This window comes from Ctenopharyngodon idella, chromosome 3, assembly GCF_019924925.1.
Source record: "Ctenopharyngodon idella isolate HZGC_01 chromosome 3, HZGC01, whole genome shotgun sequence".
NCBI lineage: Eukaryota > Metazoa > Chordata > Actinopteri > Cypriniformes > Xenocyprididae > Ctenopharyngodon > Ctenopharyngodon idella.
The window spans coordinates 31,447,739-31,458,294 of NC_067222.1; the positions used below are offsets into that span (position 1 = coordinate 31,447,739).

Sequence of the window (10,556 nt, forward strand, 5' to 3'; positions counted from 1 at the left end):
ATCATTATTAAAACACATTATTTTAGGGTCTTTTAACTAGTTGCTTAGTAGCATGTATATTAATAGAATATTGGCTATTTATTAGCAATTATTAAACACATATTAATGACTTATTTTGCATGACCTTATTCTACATTCTTAATCGTGCCCAATACCTGAACTTAACAACTACCTTACTAACTATTAATAAGCAGTAAATTAGGAGTTTATTGAGGGAAAAGTCATAGTTAATAGTTTATATGTGTTTCCTATACTAAAGTGTTACCAAAAATGTTATAGAGTTAGTGGTACAAGTACTCTCAAGCATATCAAAAGTGGGTCACACAATTACCTTTATTACAGCGAATCCCAATTCTTGACAGGAAAAAAAATTGCTATTTAAAGGGATATGATTTATATATATATAAATCATATAATATATAATATATATATATATATATATATATATATATATATATATATATATTTATATATATATATATATATATATATTTTTTTTTTTTTTTTAAGATGATAATATTACAGTTTTTTTCATCTGCTTACACACATTTTTTTTAAACTTTGCCTCTTTTTAATTTTTTCAAAATTTTACACACAAATCCAAGAATTGCACACACAAAATGCAAAATGCCTCACATCTCTTGCAAAATGAAGCACTGCATTCAAAATATCACAAACACATCTCAAAAGCAAACATTTGTCTTACGTTGCAAACACCTTTGCCATAATAATCTATTTTTGGATATATCATATACACACAGTCATTCAAAACCTAAAGCTCTTCTTTCATGAGCTCCTACGTACATTTCTGTACAAGACTGAAAGTAATTGGCCGAGAGATGTTGAAAAATTCACAGTAAACACTAAAGCAAGATTTTTTTTTTTTTTTACTGTAAGCATTTGTGGTTGTGAATACAGTATTACACAAAGAAAATAAATACATCAACCATGTGTAGTTGGACAGAAACAATGGTTGTGTTTAAAAAAAGGGAATCAACATACTTCCTGTTAGATTTTTTTTTTGCAAAAAGTGTTTTATGAAATTGAGTCAAAAGGCTGAGAATTAGTGTATGGTTTTGCAGATTTGGTGTGTGGTTCTGGTGTTTGAGTGTCAGGTTTTAGAAATTGTGTGACAAGTAACGATTTTGTGTGTAAGTAGTTGAAAAAAAAAAACTGTAAATATTTATATATGGATGCGAAAAGATGGTTTTAACCTGAGAACATTTTAGTTGTGTCTTGTTTAGTCTGTGTATCTGGCACAGTCATATACAGCTGTGTCTTCAGTCTGAAAATTCTTTCCCTGTAGAAACACTGTGTTTTTGGACATGTCCTGGCTGAAACTCATCTTGTTTTGCACCATCACTGCAAAGATATCCCAGCCATTCCAGGGGTTAAGTGAGCTCAACACCACCTGAAAGCAACAATAAAAGAATGAAATTTATTATGTCTCCAAACTTCTGGTAACAGAACAAGCCCATTTTATTTCTTTAGAATTTAAATAAACATCAGTGAAGCTCACAGGATGAAGCTGCTGCCAGATCATGATTTGAAGTCAAAGCAGTTTTATTGTACTTGAAACACACTGTAATGGATCGGTGACTGTAATAAGTGCACAATGCAGGAGAATCAGAAAAGTAATTTAATAAATCCAACAGAAACACAGGAAAACACAGGAGCTACAATAATCCACAACCATGTCAAAAGTATTTACAATAGCAGACAATGAACTGAGGAAAACTCAGGACTTATATCCATGTGGAGTAATCAGGGAGAACAGAAACAGGTGTGATGAAATAATAAACAACCGAGGAGACTGACTAGGGAACACAACAACTATGTACAAAAAACATTTTTCCTTTGCGTTTCACACATAAAGACATTGTCCCCGTTCCCATGGATCCGCAAAAATTACTAAAAATGCTGTATGCCAGGCCAGTAGTTGGTGATGTCACTTTGTAAAGAAAAACACGCGTCTGTAGACTGAACACTTAATATGCATCCACATGACGTCACCGTTTTCACAGGTTCATGTTTTCAAAAGTTTGCCTTTTCAGGCCCTTAAAACGCTGTTGTCATGTAAATGTTCAGCCAAAAAGCATAATTTTTTTTTAGTTTGTCAGTGTCATGTAAATGGCCCCTATAAGGAAAAGGGGCACACAGAATCTAAACAGAAACAGAGCATTCATGTGACACAAAATCTAGAGCAGATTTTGTGATGAAGCTACTCTAAGGCTTCTGCTATTTAAAGAATTATTTGTGTTGTTTCTTCAGACTTTCAAAATACAGTCTCTTTCTTGGTCAAGAAAACAAAAGTAATGCTCAAAACAGACAACTAAGACTGCTTGACAAGAGCGCCACCTCTTGGAAATACAAAAGTACATCTGGATCATAAATGAAGTCAACAGGAAAGGAAGAGGTTTTTATATTGCTTTGACTCTGAACTCATTCACAGTGACTCTCTAGCACAGTAATACACAGCAGTGTCTTCAGTCTTGAGGCTGTTCATCTGCAGGTACAGTTGACTGCTGGAGTCATCTCTGGACACTGTGAACCTTCCCTGGACTGACTGGGAATAGTAGATCGGAGTACTGGATGTGCTGATGAATGCAACCCATTCCAGTCCTTTACCGTGACCCTGTCTCACCACAGATGGCCAGGAGCTGCTGAATGTGAATCCAGAGGCGGTACAGACCAGCCGAAAAGATTCACCAGGTCTTTTTACCACAGCTTGAGACTGAGTGAAGGTCTGACAATGAATATCTGTGGAAGAGAGAGGAAAAAAGGCTTAAGTCTAAATGTAAAGATGTAAAACTATAAAAAAAAATTACCTGTTGTAGTGGGCTTTCTAAAATTATTTATACATATATTATTGTTATTATTTATAAATTAACAAACCATGTAAAAATAGTAATATCAGGAGTGAACTGATCATTGTTGTCATTGCTGATTGATTCTCCTCTACAGGATCCACATACAGTCAGTGAACACAGACACAGAAATATACAGCACAGTTTTGCATAAACTCCTCCTCCAGTCTGTCAATGCTTGTTTGTACCGTTGTGTATGAAAAACAGAAATATATACAAACAAATAAAAGAAGACCATAACGTATAATGAAAGAGCACAACGGTGCTAGATAAAGTAAGCAAAAAAAAAAAAAAAAAAAAAAAGAAGAGAAAAGTGAAGCAGCTTTAGTTGCCTCTTTTGAGCATCACTCAATAAACTTTTATTTTATGGTTAAGCTACTCTGAGACTGCTGATTTAATGTGTTAAAGGGTTAGTTCACCCAAAAATTTAATTTCTGTCATTAATTACTTACCTTCATTTCATTCCACATCCGTAAGACCTTCGTTATCTTCAGAACGCAAATTAAGATATTTTTGATAAAATCCAATGGCTCAGTGCACAGCAAAATCCCCAGTGTTAAATTAACACCCAAAGTGTACATATGAGTCCATCTTGCCAGGTGTTAAAAGTAACACTGAAGCAGTGTTAAAGTTAATGAAATAATTGATTGATGATTGAGTGATGATTGACAAGTAGTGGTGACACCTGATGTTAATAAGCAGAATCACTGAAGGAAAGAGAGAAAAAAGGTGTTAATTAATGTTTTATGGAATGTTTCATTTCAAGTCACCATGAAAGAGGTCAGCGTTTGCTTTAGTTGGGCTCTTGACGCTTTACCTTTTATTGTTAGTTTTTCTTTGGCTGTTCCAACTTTGTGTTTGTAAAGCACATTTGTTATGACCAGAGAACATATGAGCTGGTCACAATATGTTTTAATGATGATATTATGGCTGGAAGTCAGTTGTAGTTGTCGTGTCTCTCTCTTTTTCTCTTGTTGTTTCTTCAGTGATTCTACTTATTAACATCAGGTGTCGCCACTAATTCTCAACCATCACTCAATCATCAATCAATTATCTCATTAACTTTAACACTGCTTCAGTGTTACTTTTTAACACCTGGCAAGATGGACTCATATGTACACTTTGAGTGTTAATTTAACACCGGGGATTTTGCTGTGTGTGGCCTGCATTGACAGCAAGATAATTAACACTTTCAGGTGCCCAGAAAGCTACTAAAGACATATTTAAAACAGTTCATGAGACTACAGTGGTTCAACCTTAATGTTATGAAGCAACGAGAATACTTTTTGTGTGCCAAAAAACCCCCCACAAAATAACGACTTTATTCAACAATATCTAGTGATGGGCGATTTCAAACCACTGCTTCATGAAGCTTCGAAGCTTTACAAATCTTTTGTTTCAATTCAGTGGTTCAGAGCGTGTATCAAACCTCCAAAGTCACGCCCCTCAGTGGTGAACCATTGAAATTTTAAAACATTTATGACGTAACAAAGCCTCGTTTACTAAAATCACGTGACTTTGGCATTTTGTAACTGCTTGTGTCTGGGTCTCGCTGCTTTGATATGTTCGTAAGCAAGATGAATGAGGGAGACTGCGTGGAAGCTCAGAAGTACAGACGGCGTGCATGTAGGACCAACACAGTGGCCGTGATCGTGACAATCATTGCTCTAACCATCTTCTTAGTCTTTATGGGTCTTGGAACCTTCCATAATTTATTTGGGCATCTCTCAGCAGTGTCTCATAATTTTGGCACTTCTTTTTCCTCTGAAATATCTTCCCACGTAGAAGGTGACATTAGGGACGTTCCTAAAATGTCCTCTTTTGGTAATGAAAGTGCTGCAGTTCAAGGTTCCTATATGACATTAGGGGGAGGTTCTCTTTTGTTTATTTTATGGTTGCACAAGAACGTTACAAAGAGGACATTTGGGAAGTTAACAGAACGTCCCCTAAACATTCCCAGAATATCCTGAATGTTGCCTGAAGGTCCACCAAATAATGTCCCCCAACCCTCAAAAGAACTCCACATTGTGACCGTCTCTGAACGTTCTGAGAACGTTACCAGGTGACAGGTTAGATGTTGATGTTTTATAGAAAATAATACATTTTGAAGTCACCGTTACGGAGGTGAGCATATGCTTTAGATGGGCTCTTGATATTTTAAAAAATCTTTTTTGTGACTTTAGTAGCTTGTTTTGTGATGCTCAGAGTTAATCTGTTTATCTGAGAATTGTGTCACCATTGTTGAGGTTCATACGCAGAATCTTGATGTCTGTGTGTGTCTCTGTGATGACAGAGTAATATCTGCATGATGACATAAAAACTTACAAAATATCGAAACAGAACAGGATTTTATGCAGTATTATAGAGCTACAATAACATGAAAGAAATGCAATATTCAGAGATCATTGAAAAAGGCTGCTGTATGACACAATAAGCAAACAAATTCATCTGATCAGTTTTTTTTTTTTTTTTTTTCCCCTCACAGTTTGTTTGTTTGTAATAAATGTGCTTTAGAAACACACAGCTACAACAATTGGAGAAAAATTTCAAGGATCAGGAGCCCAATTAAAGTAAGCGCTTTACCTCCATAATGTATCCATAAATAAGGGCCCTGTTAGTGTTTAATGTTCTGTTTCTGTTGTCAGTTTTGTGAGGTTACATTGTGCTGAATTGTAGAGCCTGTGCTTCAGTCAGTGATGATCGCAGAAACACTGATGTTATGTTGCTTTATTTAAAGACACTAACTGTGTAGTTGCTGATGCAGTGATACAGTAGTTACATTAGCTCATGTATGTGTTGTCAGCTAATGGCTTACTGCAAGAGATTTGCATTTTAAAGAAAAGGTTTCATAAGAATTTAAGAACAATTAGTTTTTGTTTGAACAGCCACTTTTGTTAGTCAATTTAACTCTAATTTTCAAATTAATTTTTTGACAAGGGCAGCAGGGACGTTCAGGGAACATCACATTTCCAAATAAAATATGGTTCCCTAAATGTTCAGAGAAGGTCCTGAATGTTCTGTAAAAGTTCGCCAAATAACGTCCCCCCAAATAAATTATGGCTACCTAAATGTTTAGAGAACATCCTGAATGTTCTGTGAAGGTCCGCCAAATAACGTCTCCCAACCCTTAAAAGAACTCCACATCGTGACTGTCTCGGAACATACTGGGAACGTTACTAGGCAACGTCATTGGCACCAGTGGGGACATTCTGAGAATGTTCTGGGAACGTAAAATTTATAGCGGGGATTATGTCAGTGTACTGAGCTTTGGGTGGCAAGTAGAGAAGACAGAAATATGAATGAAATATTTGCGCATTTAAAAATAAATATATCTCTGTTTTAACTTTTACTAACAAATTTCAAAGGTTAAAACATATACTGTCATTTTTTGACCATTGAATATAATCTGGAACTGAACTATTTGTGTGGTGAGTGACAATGTTGTTTTTGAACAAGGCAGTAACTGCTCTGTGTCACTGTGACTCTCTGGCGCAGTAATACACAGCTGTGTCCTCAGTCTGCATATTCTGTCCTTGTAGAGTCACTGTATTGCTGGAAGTGTCTCTGCTAACTTGATATCTACTTTTCAGTTTATCACTGTAATATGTGTTACCGCTACCACATATGTATCCGACCCATTCCAGAGCTTTTCCTGCAGCCTGTCGTATGAAGCCAGTGCAGTAGCTGTCAGTCACTGAATATCCAGAGATCTTACAGGACAGTGTCAAAACCTGACCAGGCCTTAAGACCATAGAATCAGTCTGGGTCAGTTCAACACAGTGGACACCTGAGGAAAAATAACATGATCTGACATGTCAGAGACATTGAAAAATTAACTATACCCAGAAATAGGTCATTTTTATTATGAATTATTTCTGTAAAAACTATGGAGACTTACGAGAGACAGCTGCTAGCAGCAAAAACAACCAGAGAGATGAGGAGACCATGGTGTTAGAAGTGTGAGAGCAAGCTGTTTCTTTCCATCTTAATACTCAAATAAAAAGGGGGAAGAGGAATATTTGCATACAGTTCTGCATATGCAACCAAGAGTATCTACATATTTTGAGTTTGTATTATGGGCTCTTTTTTTCACATTTCTTTCAGAAGACAATGTTGGCAGTAATGATGGATGTACTATAAATTGTATTCTGTCAAGGGTTCTGAAAGGGAGGACCCAGACAAAGAATAAGTGGGGGGTGATATTTATTAATGCATAGCATAAGAAAGGGTGAGGCAGGAACAGTCCAAACAGAAGGGCCGACAATAAACAATGACATAAAAGGTCGAAGAACTGCTGAGGATGTAACTGATACTTGCTGAACACAGACTATAAACTGGTCTAGCTGCCAGGCAGAAGGAACCAGGAGGCGGGGAATCTCAGGGAGCAGTCAGGAACCAACACGAGACACACACGGCACGACAAAACATGAAACAAGAGACAAAAGCAAAATAAATCAGGCATATAAGAAACAAAATAAAGAACTACACTAATACTGGAACTAGCAAAAAATTTAAATAAACAAAAGAAATATAAACAAGACTGCTACCTTGCAGAGAACTAGAGAGAAAATAAATGAGCAATAAAATCTAAATCAAAAGATAAAACCAAAATTAAGAATAGAGAGAACTAGAGCAAAAAGACTTGAAATAGACTAGAATAAAAACATGAACAAAGGGGAAAAACAGAAATAAATCAAAACAAATGCAAAGCTTGGGCTGAACAGGGAATACTAAGGCCTGGTTTCACAGACAGGGCTTAGACTAAGCCAGGATTAGGCCTTAGTTCAGTTAGTGCACAAAGTGTTAATTCACCAAAAAATTAAAATTATGTAATTTATTACTCACCCTCATGTTGTTCCACACCCGTAAGACCTCCGTTCATCTTCAGAACGCAAATTGTTTTTAATAAAATCTGATGGCTCAGTGAGATCTCCATTGCCAACAAGATAATTCACATTTTCAGATGCCCATAAAGCTACTAAGAACATATTTTAAAACAGTTTATGTGAGTACAGTAGTTCAACCTAAATGTTATGAAGTGACGAGAATACTTTTTGTGCACCAAAAAAAAAAAAAACTTTATTCAACAATATCTAGTGATGGACGATTTCAAAACACTGCTTCATGAAGCTTCGAACCTTTACAAATCTTTTTTTTCAATTCAGTGGTTCGGAGCGCATATCAAACTGCCAAAGTCACGTGAACTATAGAAATTTATAAATACTTATGAGGTAACAAAGCCTTGTTTACTGAAATCACGTGATTTTGGCCACTGATTTGAAACAAAAGATTCGTAAAGCTTCATGAAGCAGTGTTTTGAAATCGTCCATCACTAGATATTGTTGAATAAAGTCGTTATTTTTATTTTTATTTTTTTGGCACACAAAAAGTATTCTCGTTGCTTTATAATATTAAGGTTGAACCACTGTAGTCACATGAACTGTTTTAAATATGTCTTTGGTATCTTTCTGGGCATTGAAAAAGGAAATAATCTTGCTGGCAATGCAGCCCTCACTGAGCCATTGGATTTTATCAACAAAAAAAAATGTGGTAACGCTTCAGATTACAGCCCGGAAAGTACTGCGTAATTACAATGAATTTATAGCATAACTTTCAGTAATTATAGTAAGTATCCAACTTATTCCTATGCCCTATGACGCTTTGCGCGAATTATGGGTGTAACTTCCGTTAAGCTGTAAACAGTCATTGAAAGGCTTGCTCTATGAACACAATAATACATTTTATTTTTAAAGTGTCAAGATACTTTCTACAGGCCATGAAAAAGCATGATTCTTTCCACAGCAATAACGGACGGGTTAAATATAACTATAGTGATATATATATCTGTATTATGTAATATACGTTGCCTTAATAAAAAATGTTCATGAACTTCAGCATTGCGTGATACTATTTTAAAGTGATTTCCATAATTTTTACAGATAATAAATTGTATTTACCTGTGAAAACAAACCTGGAAAGAGACGTGAGGCTTTGAGGAGAAAAACAAGAGATTCTTCGTGCATTCCAGTGAATTATTAATGGGATATATCGTAAATTATATCGGGAGAACAGACCACAAATGTGCAGTATATGTTGTCCTTTTTCATACTATTACAGCGGTATGCAAAGGGACAAAAGAAAATAATCACGAGGGTAGAAAGCAGCGACTGAGCTCTTGCCATATTCTTGTTATAACATGTTACGTTAAAATACCAAGCGTTACGTTATTCTCATGATGTCTGAAAATAAGACATGAAAGAAAAATTGACAGCTCATTCAGTCAAACTGACGGATATAAGCTTTATTTGTAGGGCAATCTTATGATTTGAAACGATTCGTTTCAGTCTTTTTAAATGGAAGTTCCACAAACCGGAAGTGGAACCCATAATTCGAAACACAGTAGGCTGGTCAGGAATAAGGTGGATAGGGGAACAATATGTAAAGTCTTGGGAATAAAGGGGTAACAACCAGGAAAATAACAAATTATTTATACTGTAAGTATTTTTGAACTAAGGATTTTATGCATTTTACTACTTATACTATTATGATACTTATGTTTGGGAGCAATTTAGCGAGAAAGTGCACTGATTAAGTTCTTTCAAGGCAAGTAGAAAGAACTATTGCAATCTTTTTTAATACATGTGGAAATATACTTTTGTTTCATGTAGTTACAGAGTAAGTATGACATTGCAGGCTGTAAATTAAAGTGGTGCTTGTTACACTCTTGTTTCATGTAGTTACAGGGTAAGTAATTAAAAAAAAAAACACAAACAATCTGATATCACTTGGAAACCTTTATTTGAAGGTTATTTTGAACTTATTTCAAAACAGATTTAAAGTTACAACACTTCTTATTCATTTCTCTTGCTTGGCTTCCTCCTTTCTTTCCACTGATGAATCTTAAGAGGGAATCCCATGTCATTTGCTATTCTGTATTAAAAGAAAATACAGTACACCCGGAAATGTGCTCACCGTTTACTCATCTTTTACCCTCATGCCATCTGAGATGTGTATGACTTTCCTTCTTAAGATGAACACAAACAAAGATTTTTAGAAAAATAAATAATCTCTAGGAATGCTTTATGCAAACATCATGTGTTCCTAAAAGTCGAAGTATCAAACAGCACATACAGCAATAACAACAGTATCCATACGATTCATCCATTGCGATCCCAATGGATGAATCAATGTCTTTCTGAAGTGAAACGATACGTATTTGTAAAAAAAATACCAAATATTTTAAAATGTTAAACTTTCGACCGTCAGTTTTTTTTTAATTTTTTTTTTTTATTAATGCTCACAACAAAATACACAGAATAACAGATAATGATAATGAGAAACAAACAAGACAGAATAACAGAGACGGCAGTTCTCGCACAAGTTTCACACGAATCTCCCACGAGAACGTCATGAAAGCTTCACGTTGCTCATTACAATATGCTTCGTCGAACGCAAAGTCGACTCTCATGCAGGCGCTGGTGACAGTTGTTGCAGCCTGGTCTCATTGTTAATACGTACCCAGCTAACATCAGACCAGCGGGCCACTGGCGGCCCACCGGCGGACGCCGCCAGCGGTGCACTGGCGTTTTGCTCATCGTTATTCCAGCGGACCACCAGCGGCAGCTGCCACTTTTCCGACGGTGGTCCGCTATCGAGCCGCTGGTTTATAATAAATGTTTTCTGGCGGCC

General features: G+C 35.9%; 1 long non-coding RNA gene across 1 annotated transcript in view; it reads right to left on the bottom strand.

Moving 5' to 3' along the window:
- The window catches only part of LOC127509650 (uncharacterized), a 31,205-nt gene that overhangs the window by 12,168 nt on the left and 8,481 nt on the right, over positions 1–10,556 (bottom strand). The window lies entirely within an intron of this gene.